The 22,553-nt window shown below is 45.9% G+C and overlaps 1 protein-coding gene across 1 annotated transcript in view; it reads right to left on the reverse strand.

Annotated features, from left to right (window-relative positions):
• The window catches only part of LOC129726465 (homeobox protein unc-4-like), a 169,562-nt gene that overhangs the window by 129,732 nt on the left and 17,277 nt on the right, over positions 1 to 22,553 (reverse strand). The gene's annotated exons all lie outside the window — the stretch shown is intronic.

Consider the following 22,553-nt stretch of genomic DNA (forward strand, 5'->3'; position numbering starts at 1 on the left):
GCGATTACCGTAGGCCACGGAAGTGCTCACTGCAAGCAACTGCAAGTCCCGGACCATCAGCGAGAGCTAGCCTAGGTTGTGGTGAGACTCAGGCAACCCCTACAGGGAACTTTAGTTTCAACACCCCGTCATACATGACATTCCACAACACCGGGCCCAGGATGGAACCTTGCGGTACCCCTGCGGTGATTGGGACGCACTTCTGACCCTCCTCCATGTTGTAAACTAGTACCCGATTCTGGAAATAATTTTCCAAAATCTTGTACAACGACACCGGTACGTGGATGCTCCTAAGCGCGAGCGCTATGGAGTCCCAACTGGCGCTATTGAATGCATTCTTCACGTCAAGCGTGACGATTGCGCAATAGCGAATGCCCCAACTCTTACGCTGGAGTGCTACCTCTGCCGTCTTGGTGACAGAGAGAATAGCATCCAGCGTGGATCTACCTTTCCGGAAGCCGAACTGGTTACTTGCCAGACCGTTTACACCCTCTGTGTACTTCACCAGTCTGTTGAGGATAATCCTCTCAAGCACCTTGCCCGTAGTGTCCAGCAGACAGATAGGTCTGTATGCCGATGGGTCCCCTGGCGGTTTCCCAGCCTTCGGCAACAGCACCAATCTCTGTCGCTTCCACCTGTCCGGAAAGAGGCAGTCATCCAGGCACTTCTGCATGACTGCTCGAAATAGATCGGGGGACACTTTCATGGCCGTCCTGATGGCCAAGTTCGGGATTCCATCCGGTCCCGGTGCCTTGCTCACCTTTAGGGAGTTGGCGATCACGATGGGTTCCTCATTCGTAACCCTTACCTCCTCCACAACCTCAGCACGGCTGCCGTCTCTCACGGATTGGATGCCCGGCAGGTTGGCCGGCCGTCCCTGGTCTGTGTCTGAGATACTGGAACGTCGGACGTGAGACTCAGCAACCGGAGGCCAAGGATTTGGCTCGTGTCGTGGAAAGAGTCCCTCGATGATACGCTCCAGCATCGCTGGTGATCGCTCTGCAGGCGCCAACACGCCTTTGGTCTTCGCCATTACGACTCTGTAGGCGTTGCCCCACGGATTCGTATTGGCACTCGCGCATAGCCTATCGAAGCAGGCCCTTTTGCTCGCCTTTATCGCACTTTTAAGCGCCGATCTTGCAGATCCGAATACTACACGGCGCTCTACCCTCTGTGCATCGGTACGTGCACGTTGCAACATCCGTCTTGCACGGAGGCACGCGCTACGGAGGTCCGCTATCGCGTCGGTCCACCAGTATACCGGTGACTTACCATTCCTAGGTTGGCGGGTCCTAGGCATGGTGGCGTCGCACGCCCGCGATAATGTGGCAACTAATTGGTCAGCACTCGGGTGGAGCCAACTGCCCCCCTCGCGCTCTCTTCTCATTGCTTCTGCAAATACCTCAGCATCGAAATGCGCTGTCTTCCACCCGCGGACGGTCGGAGTATTGGCTCTACCCGTCGCCTGCCGCCTCACGTTCTGGACTACGCTATAGCAGACCGAATGGTGGTCACTATAGGTGTAGCCATCGTCTACCCTCCAGTTCACGATCAGTCCTGGGCTGGAGAACGTCACGTCGATGATCGACTCCGCACCATTTCTGCTGAATGTACACTTGGTTCCAACGTTGGCCAGATCTAGGTTGAGCTTTGCCAAAGCTTCCAACAAGATCTGACCCCTCCGGTTCGTGCGGCGGCTTCCCCACTCAACAGCCCAAGCGTTGAAGTCGCCCGCCACTACTAAGGGTGTTAGTCCCGTCAGCTCCATAGATAACAAATCGACCATCTGGGTGAACCTTTCGATAGACCAACGCGGCGGAGCATAACAACTGCAGTAGAACACTCCGTCCACCTTGGCAACCGCGTATCCTTCATTTGAGGTTGACACACCCTCCTGAACCGGGAACTTGCTGGTCGTGCATATGGCCGCCGTACTGGACTTATCTGCAACCCAATTACCGTTTCCGGGAGGAATGCAGTAGGGGTCCGATACGATTGCGATGTCCGACCGCGACTCAGACGCTGCTTGGTATAGCAGCTGCTGTGCCGCATAGCAATGGTTCAGGTTCAATTGTGTCACCCTCACGCCCGTGGTTTCGTGGCCGCCTTACCGGCTGGGCACTGTGGGCCTCCCATAAAGTGCTTGGAGTCCCGTTTTCCAGTACATACCAAGCACTTGGAAGGCTCCCCGCAGTCTTTAGCTTTATGGCCAGCACCACCACAACGCCTACATAACTGGCTCCTATCGGGCCCCTTGCAGGTCCAGGACTTGTGTCCTCCCTCGAAACACCTGAAGCAAACGTCCGGCTGCTGGAGTATGCTCAGGGGACATACTGACCAGCCAACCTTAAGTTTGGCTGTCTTCAGGGCCAGAGTTGCATCGGCCGATGCAAGCCGGAAAGTGGCCACCTGGGTCCCCGCTGGACCCTTTCGGAGGCGAATTACCTCAGTGGCTACTTCCACTCCGCACTTCTCCTTGAGGGCCTGTGCAATATCGCACCTCTCGGTGATTTCATACAGGTTTTTGAGCTGGAGAGTCACCTCTGAGGTGAGTGCCCGAATTTGCACATCTGTCCCGAGGACCTGCTCGGCTACCGTCTTGTAGGCAGCGCCCTTGTTTTTAGCATCCTTACGGAGCTCAAGGATCATCTCGCCGGTGCGAGAACGACGGATGGTCCGCACATCCGCTCCCAGATCCTTGAGCTGGGTTTCGCCTCTCATTTTCTTCAAGACTTCGGAGTACTTGGACCCCTCCGTCTTGAGTATGAGGGCGTCGCCCCTGCTTCGCGCCTTCTTTCCCATTTTTGGACGATTTGTCGCCTTCTCGTCGTTGCGCTTGCTGTCTTTTTGGTGCTTCCTTCCTCCCACGGTAACCCAAGGGTTTCTCGTAGCTGCCACTTCGGCAGACTTTTCGGCGGACTTGGAGGCCGTTACTGTGCTATCTCGCGGGCTTAGCACAACCAACCGTTTCTTGCTGTTCTCGGGGGCTTCCCCCGGAGACTGCCTTGCTCTTTTTGCGGCTGACCCGGAGGCGCAAACCGCTGCAAACATGCAGGTGTCCGTTTGGACCGACTTCGTCGCCCTTCCGGTCACCTCCGTTGCATTCTTCTCTGCAGCCACCGCTCTTGCCTTGAGCTCGGCGTGCTCCTTCTTCGCAGCATCGACGGAGGACCGAAGCATGTAGAGAGCCTGCTTCAGGTACTTCGTCGTGTTGGTGCGACTTTTCGCAAACTCGATTATGGCATCGAGCTGCTCCGACAGCGCTACTACCTTCGGTAGCGTGTCTCGCTGTCTTCCGACCGCCTTTATCAACAGTGGACCAGCCACTGCGATGTCTTGCGTCGATCCGGTAGGCGTACTGCCTTTGCCGTCTTCGCAGGCGTCCTTTACTGCATCCATCTCCGCCTTTCTCGGCGGAGACCTCTGGATGCCTCCTCGTGCAAACGGGTTTTTCAACCCATCTGCGCCCAATTGTTGATCTTCATTATTTTCACTGTTCATTTTTGTTAAGTGGGTCCCCCTTCCAGCCGCTATCCTTATCCATACTGGAGTGGTCGCCTATCTGGTCCCATGGTAGTCTATGCCGAAGCAGTGAGGCCATGGCTAGGGGCGGCTGCCATAGCGCCTTATGAGCAACTATGACACCCCCGACCGGCGCAAGTCAGGAAAGGACATCTGATCCCACTCCTGCCCGGTTCCCACCGGGCAATGAATTTGGAACGTACTGGAAGGCCTACCAGGTTTTACGGGACGGAGACCCCTGCACCGGTTGTTGTCTCGCCGTTTCAAGCCGTTGTCACACGACCTTACTAAGGGAGCTCGGCACAGGAGCCAGCCCAGAATCGTAGTACGAAAACAAAATCCGACTCTTATCATATGACGTTGCGACCAGTTGCCGTAATTGGGAAATTACTGGCATCAATCCCAATGGGCGAATTAGTGCATTTGGGTGGTGGGAGCGGCACTATTCGCTCCGTCAGAGCTGCTTCCGGATAATGTGGCTTTTGCGAGAATTCGGCGGCCCAATGCCTGAGTCTCACCTAGGCTAGCTCTCGCTGATGGTCCGGGACTTGCAGTTGCTTGCAGTGAGCACTTCCGTGGCCTACGGTAATCGCCAAATACCGACCCGTGGTGGCATACAGCTCTGCCAAATATATATATATATATATATATATATATATATATATATATATATATATATATATATATATATATATATATATATATATATATATATATATATATATATATATATATATATATATATATATATATATATATATATATATATATATATATATATATATATATATATATATATATATATATATATATATATTTGGCAGAGCTGTATGCCACCACGGGTCGGTATTTGGCGATTACCGTAGGCCACGGAAGTGCTCACTGCAAGCAACTGCAAGTCCCGGACCATCAGCGAGAGCTAGCCTAGGTGAGACTCAGGCATTGGGCCGCCGAATTCTCGTTATGTATATATATATATATATATATATATGGAATTCGGCGGCCCAATGCCTGAGTCTCACCACAACCTAGGCTAGCTCTCGCTGATGGTCCGGGACTTGCAGTTGCTTGCAGTGAGCACTTCCGTGGCCTACGGTAATCGCCAAATACCGACCCGTGGTGGCATACAGCTCTGCCAAATATATATATATATATATATATATATATATATATATATATATATATATATATATATATATACATATATATATATATATATATATATATATATATATATATATATATATATATATATATATATATATATATATATATATATATATATATATATATATATATATATATATATATATATTTGGCAGAGCTGTATGCCACCACGGGTCGGTATTTGGCGATTACCGTAGGCCACGGAAGTGCTCACTGCAAGCAACTGCAAGTCCCGGACCATCAGCGAGAGCTAGCCTAGGTTGTGGTGAGACTCAGGCATTGGGCCGCCGAATTCCATATATATATATATATATATATATATATATATATATATATATATATATATATATATATATATATATATATATATATATATATATATATATATATATATATATATATATATATATATATATATATATATATATATATATATATATATATATATATATATATATATATATATATATATATATATATATATATATATATATATATATATATATATATATATATATATATATATATTTGGCAGAGCTGTATGCCACCACGGGTCGGTATTTGGCGATTACCGTAGGCCACGGAAGTGCTCACTGCAAGCAACTGCAAGTCCCGGACCATCAGCGAGAGCTAGCCTAGGTTGTGGTGAGACTCAGGCATTGGGCCGCCGAATTCTCGCAAAAGCCACATTATCCGGAAGCAGCTCTGACGGAGCGAATAGTGCCGCTCCCACCACCCAAATGCACTAATTCGCCCATTGGGATTGATGCCAGTAATTTCCCAATTACGGCAACTGGTCGCAACGTCATATGATAAGAGTCGGATTTCGTTTTCGTACTACGATTCTGGGCTGGCACCTGTGCCGAGCTCCCTTAGTAAGGTCGTGTGACAACGGCTTGAAACGGCGAGACAACAACCGGTGCAGGGGTCTCCGTCCCGTAAAACCTGGCAGGCCTTCCAGTACGTTCCAAATTCATTGCCCGGTGGGAACCGGGCAGGAGTGGGATCAGATGTCCTTTCCTGACTTGCGCCGGTCGGGGGTGTCATAGTTGCTCATAAGGCGCTATGGCAGCCGCCCCTAGCCATGGCCTCACTGCTTCGGCATAGGCTACCATGGGACCAGATAGGCGACCACTCCAGTATGGATAAGGATAGCGGCTGGAAGGGGGACCCACTTAACAAAAATGAACAGTGAAAATAATGAAGATCAACAATTGGGCGCAGATGGGTTGAAAAACCCGTTTGCACGAGGAGGCATCCAGAGGTCTCCGCCGAGAAGGGCGGAGATGGATGCAGTAAAGGACGCCTGCGAAGACGGCAAAGGCAGTACGCCTACCGGATCGACGCAAGACATCGCAGTGGCTGGTCCACTGTTGATAAAGGCGGTCGGAAGACAGCGAGACACGCTACCGAAGGTAGTAGCGCTGTCGGAGCAGCTCGATGCCATAATCGAGTTTGCGAAAAGTCGCACCAACACGACGAAGTACCTGAAGCAGGCTCTCTACATGCTTCGGTCCTCCGTCGATGCTGCGAAGAAGGAGCACGCCGAGCTCAAGGCAAGAGCGGTGGCTGCAGAGAAGAATGCAACGGAGGTGACCGGAAGGGCGACGAAGTCGGTCCAAACGGACACCTGCATGTTTGCAGCGGTTTGCGCCTCCGGGTCAGCCGCAAAAAGAGCAAGGCAGTCTCCGGGGGAAGCCCCCGAGAACAGCAAGAAACGGTTGGTTGTGCTAAGCCCGCGAGATAGCACACCAACGGCCTCCAAGTCCGCCGAAAAGTCTGCCGAAGTGGCAGCTACGGGAAACCCTTGGGTTACCGTGGGAGGAAGGAAGCGCCAAAAAGACAGCAAGCGCAACGACGAGAAGGCGACAAATCGTCCAAAAATGGGAAAGAAGGCGCGAAGCAGGGGCGACGCCCTCATACTCAAGACGGAGGGGTCCAAGTACTCCGAAGTCTTGAAGAAAATGAGAGGCGAAACCCAGCTCAAGGATCTGGGAGCGGATGTGCGGACCATCCGTCGTTCTCGCACCGGCGAGATGATCCTTGAGCTCCGTAAGGATGCTAAAAATAAGGGCGCTGCCTACAAGACGGTAGCCGAGCAGGTCCTCGGGACAGATGTGCAAATTCGGGCACTCACCTCAGAGGTGACTCTCCAGCTCAAAAACCTGTATGAAATCACCGAGAGGTGCGATATTGCACAGGCCCTCAAGGAGAAGTGCGGAGTGGAAGTAGCCACTGAGGTAATTCGCCTCCGAAAGGGTCCAGCGGGGACCCAGGTGGCCACTTTCCGGCTTGCATCGGCCGATGCAACTCTGGCCCTGAAGACAGCCAAACTTAAGGTTGGCTGGTCAGTATGTCCCCTGAGCATACTCCAGCAGCCGGACGTTTGCTTCAGGTGTTTCGAGGGAGGACACAAGTCCTGGACCTGCATGGGGCCCGATAGGAGCCAGTTATGTAGGCGTTGTGGTGGTGCTGGCCATAAAGCTAAAGACTGCGGGGAGCCTCCCAAGTGCTTGGTATGTACTGGAAAACGGGACGCCAAGCACTTTATGGGAGGCCCACAGTGCCCAGCCGGTAAGGCGGCCACGAAACCACGGGCGTGAGGGTGACACAATTGAACCTGAACCATTGCTATGCGGCACAGCAGCTGCTATACCAAGCAGCGTCTGAGTCGCGGTCGGACATCGCAATCGTATCGGACCCCTACTGCATTCCTCCCTGAAACGGTAATTGGGTTGCAGATAAGTCCAGTACGGCGGCCATATGCACGACCAGCAAGTTCCCGGTTCAGGAGGGTGTGTCAACCTCAAATGAAGGATACGCGGTTGCCAAGGTGGACGGAGTGTTCTACTGCAGTTGTTATGCTCCGCCGCGTTGGTCTATCGAAAGGTTCACCCAGATGGTCGATTTGTTATCTATGGAGCTGACGGGACTAACACCCTTAGTAGTGGCGGGCGACTTCAACGCTTGGGCTGTTGAGTGGGGAAGCCGCCGCACGAACCGGAGGGGTCAGATCTTGTTGGAAGCTTTGGCAAAGCTCAACCTAGATCCGGCCAACGTTGGAACCAAGTGTACATTCAGCAGAAATGGTGCGGAGTCGATCATCGACGTGACGTTCTCCAGCCCAGGACTGATCGTGAACTGGAGGGTAGACGATGGCTACACCTATAGTTACCACCATTCGGTCTGCTATAGCGTAGTCCAGAACGTGAGGCGGCAGGCGACGGGTAGAGCCAATACTCCGACCGTCCGCGGGTGGAAGACAGCGCATTTCGATGCTGAGGTATTTGCAGAAGCAATGAGAAGAGAGCGCGAGGGGGGCAGTTGGCTCCGCCCGAGTGCTGACCAATTAGTTGCCACATTATCGCGGGCGTGCGACGCCACCATGCCTAGGACCCGCCAACCTAGGAATGGTAAGTCACCGGTATACTGGTGGATCGACGCGATAGCGGACCTCCGTAGCGCGTGCCTCCGTGCAAGACGGATGTTGCAACGTGCACGTACCGATGCACAGAGGGTAGAGCGCCGTGTAGTATTCGGATCTGCAAGATCGGCGCTTAAAAGTGCGATAAAGGCGAGCAAAAGGGCCTGCTTCGATAGGCTATGCGCGAGTGCCAATACGAATCCGTGGGGCAACGCCTACAGAGTCGTAATGGCGAAGACCAAAGGCGTGTTGGCGCCTGCAGAGCGATCACCAGCGATGCTGGAGCGTATCATCGAGGGACTCTTTCCACGACACGAGCCAAATCCTTGGCCTCCGGTTGCTGAGTCTCACGTCCGACGTTCCAGTATCTCAGACACAGACCAGGGACGGCCGGCCAACCTGCCGGGCATCCAATCCGTGAGAGACGGCAGCCGTGCAGAGGTTGTGGAGGAGGTAAGGGTTACGAATGAGGAACTCATCGTGATCGCCAACTCCCTAAAGGTGAGCAAGGCACCGGGACCGGATGGAATCCCGAACTTGGCCATCAGGACGGCCATGAAAGTGGCCCCCGATCTATTTCGAGCAGTCATGCAGAAGTGCCTGGATGACTGCCTCTTTCCGGACAGGTGGAAGCGACAGAGATTGGTGCTGTTGCCGAAGGCTGGGAAACCGCCAGGGGACCCATCGGGATACAGACCTATCTGTCTGCTGGACACTACGGGCAAGGTGCTTGAGAGGATTATCCTCAACAGACTTATGAAGTACACAGAGGGTGTAAACGGTCTGGCAAGTAACCAGTTCGGCTTCCGGAAAGGTAGATCCACGCTGGATGCTATTCTCTCTGTCACCAAGACGGCAGAGGTAGCACTCCAGCGTAAGAGTTGGGGCATTCGCTATTGCGCAATCGTCACGCTTGACGTGAAGAATGCATTCAATAGCGCCAGTTGGGACTCCATAGCGCTCGCGCTTAGGAGCATCCACGTACCGGTGTCGTTGTACAAGATTTTGGAAAATTATTTCCAGAATCGGGTACTAGTTTACAACACGGAGGAGGGTCAGAAGTGCGTCCCAATCACCGCAGGGGTACCGCAAGGTTCCATCCTGGGCCCGGTGTTGTGGAATGTCATGTATGACGGGGTGTTGAAACTAAAGTTCCCTGTAGGGGTTGTGATCGTCGGTTTCGCAGACGACATCACGCTAGAGGTCTACGGTGAGTCGATCGAAGAGGTCGAGTTGACGGCCGCGCACTGCATACGCAAGGTCGAAGACTGGATGCACTCTAGGAAACTGGAGTTAGCGCACCATAAAACGGAGGTTACGGTTGTGAACAACCGCAAATTAGAGCAACAGGCGGTGGTCAGAGTCGGTGACTGCACCATTACCTCAAGGCGTTCCTTGAAGCTCTTGGGGGTTATGGTCGACGATAAGCTCACATTTAAGAGTCACGTCGACTATGCCTGTAAGAGGGCTTCAACGGCCGCTGCAGGACTATCTCGAATGATGTCCAATAGCTCAGCGGTATATGGCAGCAAGCGTAAACTTCTTGCCAGCGTGGTTTCGTCCATACTTAGGTATGGTGGGCCAGCGTGGTCCAAAGCGTTAGGTACCAACAGTCATCGTCGTAAACTGGAAAGTACCTACAGGCTCATGTGCCTGAGGGTTGTGAGCGCGTACCGTACAGTGTCATACGACGCAATCTGCGTCCTGTCCGGCATGATGCCTATCAGCATAACCATTAAGGAGGACGTAGAATGCTTCGATCAACGTGACACAAGGGGTATACGAGGCACCAGAAGGTCATTCTCGATGATCAGATGGCAGCAGGAATGGTCCAATTCCGCAAAGGGTAGATGGACGCATCGACTTATTCCGGACGTATCCGGATGGGTCGGGAGGCGCCATGGAGAAGTTAACTTCCACTTGACACAGATTCTGTCAGGTCATGGTTGCTTCAGGCAGTATCTACACAGATTCGGGCATGCGGGGTCCCCCATGTGTCCCGAGTGCGCGGATGCGGAAGAAACTGCTGAGCATGTCTTCTTCGTGTGCCCTCGTTTTGTGCATGCGCGGAGCGACATGATGGTAGTGAGCGGGCCAGACACCACTCCGGATGTGTAAAGACCCAAACATTTGAAGGGCGGTTTGTACAGCCGCCTCTCAAATAGTTTTAGAATTGCAAAACAGGCGACAGGTTGACCACCGACACGCAAGTGTTAGCTAACGGCCAGTCTCCAGGTTAGTTAGCTAAGTTAGCAAAGAGATCTATAGAACCAAGAGGGTGCACAGAGCACAAAAGCCGCTCCCCGAAGCAATACCTAGCGGTGGTCCCGGGGAGTATTATGGGCTGGAGACTGGAGGGGTTTTAGTGGGTCCGGTCACTGATTCAAACCAACCCCACACTCCCTGAGGTTGGTCACCTCAGGGGTTTGGATGCAAATTTCCCCTCCACCTGAAACAAAAAAAAAAAAAAAAAAAAAAAAAAAAATATATATATATATATATATATATATATATATATATATATATATATATATATATATATATATATATATAAATATATAACGATTCCCCACCCTAATATATAATCGACGACCAAAAGAAACGATTTTGACTTATTAAATGTTCCGCATTGCATAAGTTCACCTTGCGTTTTCTACTCTTCAAGCTAAAGTCATATTGCATTAAAAAAATGTCATGTTTCAATACACCAACAATATATGAATTAAATTATTGTCGTTCAAAATAAAATGCATAGACTAACAATATCTTCCGTAACAATTTCAATTTGTAAGTTTTCGCTTACCACCCCAGCTTTCACGGGGTCGATTTACCCGGCGGGCGGCGATGCACGGGGGTACTTCTACACAACGTAGATTTACTTGGGTGGAAATCAATTTAAAAAAATAAATAAATAACAAATAGAACAAAATAAATGAAAACAAGAAAACCTAACACTAACTTTCCGTCCTCCTCGCCGACTCTTCGCAATGGCGGGTTTGTGGAAGGCGGCCGTTGGCAGTGAATTATATCTTGGCGGCTCGCTGCTGGCTTGGCGATCCAGCACTCTGTAGAGGCTTTTTCCACACTGACGGGGTGTATTTCACGGTGGGGCACACACACGGTTTCACTCCCGGCGGTATCGGTTTCTATCACTCCGACTCGCGTTGGTTCACGGTCAAGTCGCGATTTCTTTTCAGGCGGGCCAAAAAACGCGTCCTTTTCTGTTGGCGGTTCACTGCGATCTCCCGAATCAAAACACCGCCTGACATTTTTGCTCGATCGCGTTTCCGGGTTTCAAACCCACACAACCGCACTTGTTTTTCTTCGCCGTTAATACACCTCTCTTTTTCGCCGCGGGAGGAGAGACGGGACCTAATTTCATTTCACTCGCGATACAATTAACACCGAAAATTAAAAACCTAAATACTGGAACACCTATCACAATCTTCTAAAAAAAATCTAACGAATAAACTACGATTTAAAATTAACATGCAGTGGCGAGTATGTTGCTTGCCACAACAACAAAAATCAAAACAAAACTCCTACACACTGACAAGCAACATATCTCTACACGCTCGGCGTTTATCACACAAATTTGGGTTAATTGCAACCTCGAGGGTTGCAATCTCGCCCACACCGAGGAGAAAAAAAATGTCTACATTTTTTTAAACTAATCCTTAAATCCCTATCACCGATACAATAATAAATAACGAGTTAAAATTAATAAATAATATAAATAAATAAATTAACATGCAAAATAAAATTAAACTACACTACAAACTCTTTCCACAATTCAATAAACATGTCACAATCAGGTATATGAATCGACGCGACATATTATAAATCGGTGCTTCGGCTTCAAATCTGTCTACAGGTCAAGAGCTGGGCCTTGCCAACGAGTGGCAACAGCTCACCATTCTCCCATTCAGGTGTCAATGGGTGAACTAAGGTATCCATCCTTGACCACGACTTATCAGGTTCAGCATTCCGCCCCTAAAATTCTGCGAATCACCTTGGGCCATTCGCAGCGGAACGCGTGTTATCTTTTTGATCCAGTTTCAGTATTCATACCAACTCTACAATTACGGTTTCAATCCATTCCCAAATTCATCTTAAGTGAATCACACATCCATTAACATTTCGGCCCGCGTGGACAAAACATTTGTATAATCCCGCAAGCGGTCGAAATTAAACCTACTCCCTCCAAATACTAAAACAACTGGACAACACAGGACGCTCAGGCTGGTCTTTATCGCATCAAGAATGACTCGAAAAGAGTCGTTTGAGCAAGACCTTGGGAATCAGTCTATTTCGTTCTGATTCCTCTCGGAATCAGAAGAATGATCCTGACGCCAACACATTGGAATAGACGTAAAAACAGGTTAAAATTAGACAATTAATAATAATAAATAATTAAAATCGCATTAAAGCATTATATTTCATGCGGTGTTGTGATTTTGATATGAAGTTAACGTGAAGATTTTGCCCAGTGTCTTCTCACTAAGCGCTACGCGCAACAACAGTGAGTGGACTAACTTCACGCACTCCCTCACTGAGAACTGTCACAAGGAACAGAATGGAAATGATTCCCTTGATGACGTTACTCAGCCGGGAGGGGAAAAGTGAATGACAGAAAACAGTAAATAAAAACAAATCGGTCGCGGCGTCGCGATTCGCCGCGGACCGCGAATTTTATTTGTTTTCGTCGATTTTGAGAGGGTTTTCGTTCCGAAAACGCCCTCGGTCGTGTGTTTGAGTTCTTCCCCTGCAGAAGGAAGAGACTCCAACGTGAAAATCCCCACTGAAAAGGGACAAAAAGTGTTTTTTGTATTCACCAAAAGGGAATGAGGAATCTTCCCGACGATGGGAATAGTGTGAGGGTTTTTTTTTTTTCAAATATTTTACGGCCTACAAGCGGCCAGTCTACCGTGTTTACAAGTGTCACGGCAAACAGAAAGTGGTTTGCTGCAACTGGAGCAGCTATAAGGAATTTTTCAACGCTGGCAGTACAGGTGGCCCGTACCCAAACAAAGGGATTCGACATCAACCTATGCCACGGGGAAAAACGGACTACGTGGGTTTATTAAGATTCCCATTGAACGCCATCTGTCTACCTCGGCCCATACCTTGAACAGTTTTTCTGGACTCATCTTATACGGATAGCGGATTACTGGATCCTTACCTCGGAACTCCTCTTTTATTACAATCCTGTGCTCAGTCAAGGTGGTTGTGTTCAGTTTACCTGGAACAACGCCCTGGAAGAGAGACTTTACCTCATCTACCCGCTGCGCTTGTTCTGGAGTGAGTGTCGATTCATTCGAGCACTCATTGGCCTCCAAAACCCGCATCTGACCATGGTTAACCACAGCACATTCATGTAATTCCGGAGTAATTCCAAAGGTTCTCCAAAAATCCATTCCCAGCAGACAGTCCACACTCAAATTTTCGACGATGAGGGTACAAACGACTCTGGTCTTCTTTTCGAAGGTGAAAAGAAGGTAGCACTGGCCTTGAACCGGCATGATCTGACCACCAGCCGAGCGTAGTTCGCATGTCTGATCTAAATCCTCCAAAGAGGTGAAGGAAATTCTCTGTAGAAGTCGCATGCTCATGATTGTGGCATTACTGCCACTGTCGAGCAGGGCTGCGAACTTCAAACCATGAACTTCAACCCAGGCAAATGGTCGATTATCCGAAGGCAGATTCAAACTGATCGTTTGTACGGAAAGCGGATCGCAATAGTCCTCATCGCCGGCAGGTCGAAAGTTTTGGTGCACTTCGGGAGGTATGACTAGCTGTTCGATGGTGCGCTGGTCGGGTCCGAATGGCGGCTTTAAATGGACCGAATCCCGTTTTTTAGGCAATAGGGACAATGGGAAGCTACAAAACCCTTAAATCCACACAGCACACAGAAAATTCTCTTTGGTTTCTGACACTCTTCATGCTCGTGTCCGCGAGTTCCGCAGTTGTAACAGGGACCGAGATGCGGTGGACGATGGTTTTCCACCAGGTAATGTAAAGAGATGACCGTTTTCTGTGACTGAGCTGATTTATTCTCGTCATTCGCTTTCCCATGGAGATTCTTATCCGGCTGGCCTCTCGTATTCTTTGGGAGATTCTGAGGTGGCTTAGTGGCCGGCTGTGAGGCTCCCGGGGCACTCTTATAAAAAACCTTTGATCTGGTAAATCTCGCATTCCCCTGCTGCAGTTGAGTTGGCTTTGAACCACTGTAAGCCGGGTTATCAGAAACTGCAGCTACTTCCTTGGAACCACCAAATACTTTGGAGTAGATTGGGGTTCTTGAAGCATCGAGAGATTTGCCGACAGTCAGAAGCTCAGCAAGCGTATTCACCGGCCTCAAGATGAGATACTGTTTGTAATCTGGCTTGAGATTTCTCTTAAGCAGATCGAGTTTCTCACTTGGGGACAATGGCGTGGTCATGGCTCGGAAAATTGACTCCATTTCCAGGTAATACTGCTGGAAGGATTCATTTCGCTGCTGTCGCCGATGAGATGCTTTCATGCTCAACGTAGCGTCGAGCTCAGGGTGAACGAAATTCGCCCTCAACTCGCAAACTAAATGATTCCAATTATACAACCGCTTTTGCGACCGCATAGCTCTATACCACGCCAGAGCATTGCTGGTGAATAGATGCATTGCTGAGTTGAATAACTCCTCTTCGGAAATCTGTTCGGACTCGGCATACTGGTGCACAGATTCTAAAAACTCATTCAGGCCCGTCCCTTCATCATTCCCAGCGTATTTGTTGATTTTCCAATCGGCTACGCGTTGGGGACGACGATAATACGCCGCAGGCTCGACCGAACCTACGCTACCATAATGGTTATGATAGTTGTGGTTCGGGAGCGGAGATTGTTTGAAATAACTCTGGGGATGATGAATAGGCAGACCAGAATTCTTAGAAGTGCCCCTTTGATTCATCGATTGTTGAACTACGGAAAGATCCTCTGGTTCGGGATTATCATAATCATGATAGTTATTCATTTTGGGTGGAGGATCTTCACCAACAGGTTGTAAAATGGTTTTTTTGATGAATTGCTGTAATCCCGAAACAGTTTCCTGTAGCTCTTTCACCTCTTGTTTCGTTTTCTGGAGATCTGCAGCAATCTTTGTAATGACGGTCATTTCATGGCCCAGGACCTCTACAGATCGTTGAAGAGAACTAACACGCGCATCGTTGTGAGTCTCATTCTTCGCCATTTGATCCTAAACACCCCGAATCTCTGCCCGTATTTCCAGTAAGACACTCAACAGTTCTTGTCTGAATGCCCTGTCGCTGACATCATTATCATTTCTGGCCGGAGTGGGTTTCGGAATGGGATTTTGACCCGAAGAACTCTCCCCGGTTTTCCCATCCACATCTTCGTGGGAAGGAATGGAAATCTCCCTTAAATGACCGAACAGCTTCCGCTGTTTGTTCCAATTCGATGTTCAGTAACCCTCTCAAACGCCGACGTCGCTGCGAACCCGATTTGTCACTCTCAGAAGGGATCACAACACCGCGGGAGATAAGCTCAAAATCGACCTCATCGGGATGCAAATGGTCAACACGCATTTGCAGATACGCTGCGTTGAATTCCTCAACGGACAGTGCTCTGTCGGCCATGTTGAAAAATAAATGTATGATCCACAAATTCAAAACTGGGAGATGCACTGAAACTTTGTAATTGGAGTGTATGGTATGAATACGGTAGGATTACGTTCACTGTTTTTTTTTTTTAATTTCAGGAGCTTCGCCGCGAATGTCAACCTAAGTCGGTAATGGTCTCAAGAAACTTCGTTGCAAGAACAAAGTCACGCTGAAAAAGCAAGAAATCGTTCTGCAAAACAATAAAATGAAGCCTAACACCGACCTAGAATATAAGAAAAAACAACAATATACGAGAAAAACCGCGACTATAGTGGAAAAAGTCCTCGCCACTGTGTTTATTCCACCCAAAACTAACTTTTGGTGGAAGTACCCCACGCTCGAAAGGAAAAATATTCCTTAAGAATATTTTTCCGAAAAAAGTTGTATTTCAGTTGGGCGCCAATTGTAAGTTTTCGCTTACCACCCCAGCTTTCACGGGGTCGATTTACCCGGCGGGCGGCGATGCACGGGGGTACTTCTACACAACGTAGATTTACTTGGGTGGAAATCAATTTAAAAAAATAAATAAATAACAAATAGAACAAATTAAATGAAAACAAGAAAACCTAACACTAGCCTTCCGTCCTCCTCGCCGACTCTTCGCAATGGCGGGTTTGTGGAAGGCGGCCGTTGGCAGTGAATTATATCTTGGCGGCTCGCTGCTGGCTTGGCGATCCAGCACTCTGTAGAGGCTTTTTCCACACTGACGGGGTGTATTTCACGATGGGGCACACACACGGTTTCACTCCCGGCGGTATCGGTTTCTATCACTCCGACTCGCGTTGGTTCACGGTCAAGTCGCGATTTCTTTTCAGGCGGGCCAAAAAACGCGTCCTTTTCTGTTGGCGGTTCACTGCGATCTCCCGAATCAAAACACCGCCTGACGTTTCTGCTCAATCGCATTTCCGGGTTTCAAACCCACACAACCGCACTTGTTTTTCTTCGCCGTTAATACACCTCTCTTTTTCGCCGCGGGAGGAGAGACGGGACCTAATTTCATTTCACTCGCGATAACACCGAAAATTAAAAACCTAAATACTGGAACACCTATCACAATCTTCTAAATAAAATCTAACGAATAAACTACGATTTAAAATTAACATGCAGTGGCGAGTATGTTGCTTGCCACAACAACAAAAATCAAAACAAAACTCCTACACACTGACAAGCAACATATCTCTACACGCTCGGCGTTTATCACACAAATTTGGGTTAATTGCAACCTCGAGGGTTGCAAATTCAATTATCCTGTTACATCCACCAGACTGTTAACTATACACCACCCTCTTTCCTTTTCTATACTCGTTACTAAAAATGCTTTTCACTAGGATTTTTTCAAGATCAAAACATTTTTTTGGTGGACATTAACAATTGTAAACCTGTACGCGTCGTCCTAACGCACCTAATTGGTATCGTCTCAGTCAACCACGAATCCCAAACAGCTGTCGGTGGTTACGGGGCAGCGTGCCCCCTAAAAACCAACCCAACCGGGTCTAGGATCAGTTATAGCCGACGTCGAAAACTCTTATGAGGCGAAAAATGTTTAGAATCAAACCTTCCGACGCTTGAGGAAGTGACCACGTTGGTGCCGATCCGTCAATCCACCGGTCGTTAGTTAGCTTCTGGACCACTTCCCCAAGAGTTGATGATTGGTGCAATAGTGGCAGAATTGACCCGACGGAAAATAAATAAAATTGAAGAAATATTGTCAAATATGTACCATATCAAAAAGTTTACCAGTAAACTTATAATTACGATACAACTGATACTATAATTTGAAATTACGAACCTTATCATTAATATTTAATCTTTTAACCTATAACAAAAGTAGGCAAGCTTCTAAACCTACACAGTATAAAGCAAAAGAGCGAGCACACATTTTAAGAAAATTTGCACAATAAATCGGGAAAAAAATTGTGAAAATGTAAAATTGGTATATATTTACAGAAAATTTTCGAATCTCTTTTACTAACAATGTAATCCTCTACAAAGAAATCTTCAAGCAATACAAAAAATTATATTTTGCGGACAAATCTGCACCTTTGGCGCTATACTAATTTTCTGTTGAAGCCGTCATCTCCCTAACCAACTAGTTCGAACAACTTACCAGTCATATCGGCTAGCGATTGACATTAGGCAATAGAGAGGTAAGATTTTTTGATCTGGGTATTTTGGAATTTGGTTATATCCGCTTGATTGAAATTATATTTTTGTTTTACCACCAGAAACCGATATTTACCGCAATGATATCGCCAAAATGACAACCTTTTACACATATTTGATTGCCACGTTCTACCAAATGACTTTATCTATACCGCTTTTGAACAAATGGTTCCAACATTTGGTCACACTTGCTTCTGCTGACAGCAACGTACAGTCGATAACACCGCCGTTTTTGTAGAGATAATCGTCACATTATGTGCTTACTTTGGACGGCATAATTGAGTAAAATTCGGGGTTATGTGAGCACACTCTCGTGCACTGTCCCAGCGGGATAATAACTCTTCACAAGTGTATGAATGGTTGGAATCCTAGTTTATGTTTTTTCATGCTGCACTGTATATAGCTTCCCTCTCGTAATGCATCAATGACTTAGGGACGGTGATGATGTTTTGCTCTGCCCACCTAACATGCCTTTGAGGCTGTGAGATGAGCATCTAGTCCAAATTTTGAACAGATTTTCTTGATTTAAAGAGGGTTGATTATCTAGAAATATGTTTCCCCTGTTAATTATTGAACAAACTGGGACCTACTCCTTATCTTGGATTTCGCTCTTATCGTTTACCGCTTATCTCAAGTTCATAAATAAATGAATTTTATATCATCGAAAGTGGCAGCAGTTTTTTTTTATTTTCAAATACAGAATACATGATGCTCAAATTTAATTTGTGCTTGTGAATTTCAAACTTTTTTCATAAATATGAGGCTCAAAAAGCAATGGTCAGGTTTTTCGCGGTTCTTTTAACGGATTTTTACGAGTTTATTGGTTATATAAATTCTTGAAATAGCGCGATTTTTTTGTCCAAACTAACGCGGTATTTTTTAATTAACGCGGTTTGGAAATCGAAAACATCTATGTGTTTATTGAGTAAAGTCAGAGTAAAAGGATTACAATTCCTCATAAACTATGTCACACTCATCTAGTGTACTAATCATGAACGTACGCTCCTTTCATCGTGTGTTCCAATTCCTGTTTATTTTTAAAATTATTTCAGGGCTCGGACCAAAAATGGCCTTACGAAAGATCCGGAATGACCTCAAAAGAGGAAAATTTATCAAAACTGCCACTTAAGCTGCCTGTTTTTGTTTCACAACTATTCTGGGCGATCAACTAGAGAACAGATGATCCGCTGACTAACACTTGAACGTTTTTTTATGCGGATTCTCGAATTAGCGTGTTTTTACGCGTATTTAAACGCATTTTTCACGAGGTAAATATCCCCTACGTGTTCTTGTAATTTGCTCTTTGGATACAAGTTTTTTAACTTTGAAAAAAATTGTATCGTAAATTAGTAGTACTCTTGACAGTAAGATAAAGAATTGAAAACTATTAATTTAAAATTCAACCTGATAACGTGTTATATGTCTGGTTTGAGAGAAGAAGCTATAAGCTTATGAAGAAAAGTGATAAAAAGAGTTTTAAAAGCATTAGGAGGAATTTTCCACTGTTGAAAGTAGGTTGAGAAAATACATAGGTTTTCATGCAATCAATGCATACGAAAACTTTTTAAGGAATATTTATGTCATCGTAAAACTTCATGCATCCTGTAGGGAAATTAGGAATATCTGAATTGAATATGTTGTATAGGCCTGGACCCAGGACGTACTGGGGCACCTCAATAAGACCAGTAATATACCAGATTTTGAATTCAAAAAAAATAAAATTATTCATTTTACTTTTCTTATTTGATAAAAAAAATGGAAAATTGAAAGCTATCGAAGAACAGGTCTAGTGAAACTTGTTGGCTCTTATCATATTAGTAAACTGTTCATCTGAAAAAAAAATGAATCTTTGATGTGTGACATCATCCTGTTGAGAATAACTCTTTCAAGTAGTTCTAATAAAAAAAAAAAAAAACAAATAGACAATCTAAATAAACAAATTTTTAAAAAATCTGAGATAAACGTTTTTTTCAATATTTATTATAAAATGATTTCAGAATTTTTCAGTGGAAGATTTAAAATTTAATTTTGTCAGGTTATTCATATATATCGATTCATGAGAAACATCTTTAGCTTTAAAATGTTAGTTAGTACAGATAAATTAAAAAAAAAATGCAAAGTTGTTTAGAGTAGTAAGGCCTACACACCAACAAAGTTTCATTGAATTCCGAGAGGTTGCTGCCAGTCCCTCAGTCGAGTTGGCGCGAAATCCTTCTAAGGTGGCTTAGTTTGAAAACTTCCAGCTGAGGTACGGTTCTGGTCTAACAGACATATCATTGTATATAGACAAAAACGTCTCTATATATTATTAATTATTTCTATATTGCTATTATATAGCACGTTGTAATACTGGCCGCCTAACTGAAAATAAGAACAACCAAAAAGACTAAATATTGCAGCGCATTACAAGACGGTCACTTCGAAATGAAACGTTTAAAACAATTAGCGCCAAGCGTTAATTATTATGTTAAATACCTGGAATACAAAACACCATTCATGAGTTCAAAGGTATATAATTGAAAGATAATTATGAAATGGGTTCCTGGCAAACAAAACACCATGCCTCCAGCATTTAAATCTAATTCGTGGCTATCGTACAAAATACATATAAAGTAAATAGCTGGGATAGATGCAACTAACACTATCAACTAAATCTGAATAAAATAACTAAACAAATGGAATCGGACATAAACACTGTTGAGTAACTGAACAAGTGTGTTTATATTACCAGGATTGCTTCGGGGCCCGTTTCATCTCTTACATGTTACTTAATTGTTCGTTTTACATCCTCTCAACAATTGGAACCACCAATAAGCTCTTAGATATGCGTTTTCCAATTGGACTACCCAAGCGATTCATTCCTATTTTTTTCAATAATAACGTTCCCGCAAGGTGATAAATATATTGTTGAATGAAACTTCTTTTATTCTATTGAATATGAAATTAAAATAAAATTGAACGATGTAGACGTACATTCACAGGAAATCGAAAGTTCTTGAAAGTTTATCTGCATTCTCCTCCCAATACAACAGAGATACGCATCACATAAGCTGGGACATCACGTAAATAAAATCCCGTCTCACATCCAACTCTTGAAACTAAGCTTTTATCGATTTCTTGTGGATAATGGAATGTAAGCACCTTCCCAGGTCCCCTTTGATCCGAGAATTTTGCCAACTGATGAGCGTATTCTGACAAACAAATGCGAAAAATTCATTAAAAGTAATTGGTCTCTCATAAATGTCACCTTTTGCTGCGCCCACGTTTGCCAAAGGTTCCGCTTTCGGAATCGAGTGTGAAGAGATTTTCTCTAAGCAAAAAAAGCAAAGCCTTGGTGCTACATTCCGATTCGGAACTTGACCTTCTGTTTATTTATATACAGACTTCGCACCCGACTATTTAGTGTACAGGACAATTGCGGGGCTAGCGCTACGATCCTACTGACACTAACAGAGGTTCCCGAGCCGAGACTAGAACCTACGATGACTGGCTTGTTAGGCCATCATCGTACCTCGATACCATCTGGGAGATGATTTTCTCTAAGAAAATCTGTAAAAATTCTTCGGATAATGCAGTCAGATATTTTTATAGTTTTCCAAGAAATGCGAAGAATGCTTAACATTTTTCATCGATCGAGGAGCCTCCTTAGAACAGAGACTGTCCGTAAAGATGAAGTAAGGTTCCGCCCAATCCGCACGAAAGTCACAAATGAAATAAGCCTTTTGTATCAATACTGTCCCCCAAACGCGTAAAAAATGTGGAAACAGTTTTTGTAATCGAGTAACTATTTCTTTTTGTAGAAAAACTTGGGTGAGTTTTCTCACAAAAGACATTAAAGCTACAAAACAAATATTATATTTGTCTCTGTGACAATTGAATTAAAATTTATTACTTTTTCCCAAAAGAGTCGTAGACCAAATTATTTTACTTTTTTTTTTATTCTCACTTATTTTCCGTCGGTCTAGTTCCGCCACTGTTCTTGTGCCAATCACCGACGCCCAGGGAGGCGACTCCACCCAGGACCCTAACTAACGACCCGTTGATTAACGGACCGGCGCCAACGGCTTTACTTCCTCATGCGATGGAAGGCGTGATCTCAGAGATTTTTCGCCTCAGAAAATCTCCCGGTGTCGGCTGAATCTAGACCAGTTTGGTTGGTTGGGAGTGGATCACGCCACCTCACAACCATCGACACCTATGTCGGCGGTGGGATTCGAACCCAGGCGTCGAGCATGGTTGGCGGAGACGTTACCAACCACGCTAGGCCCCCGCTGTAAAATTATTTTACTTTGGATTCATAAATATTTTTTCATTAAGTAGTCACGGTGTTAATTTGAAGAACAAAAGACATTTTGTCATTGAATAGTCACCAAATCGTTACAGTTCGTACAGTTGATTTTTTTCTGATTAATTCATGGTGACATTTCATAGGAAAAGTTCTCCCAGTTAGTGACTTTCGTGAGAAAATATACATCAGAAATTTTGTTCGAAAGAATATGTGACTTTCTAAAAACCTTATAAGTTATTAGCATTGTCACAGTGATTTTGGTAATCATCTGTTTTGGTTCAGTCACCGTGAATTTTTTAAGGAAATATGTGTCAAATTTTGGTTAAGAAGAATACAT

Source organism: Wyeomyia smithii, chromosome 3 (assembly GCF_029784165.1).
Source record: "Wyeomyia smithii strain HCP4-BCI-WySm-NY-G18 chromosome 3, ASM2978416v1, whole genome shotgun sequence".
NCBI lineage: Eukaryota > Metazoa > Arthropoda > Insecta > Diptera > Culicidae > Wyeomyia > Wyeomyia smithii.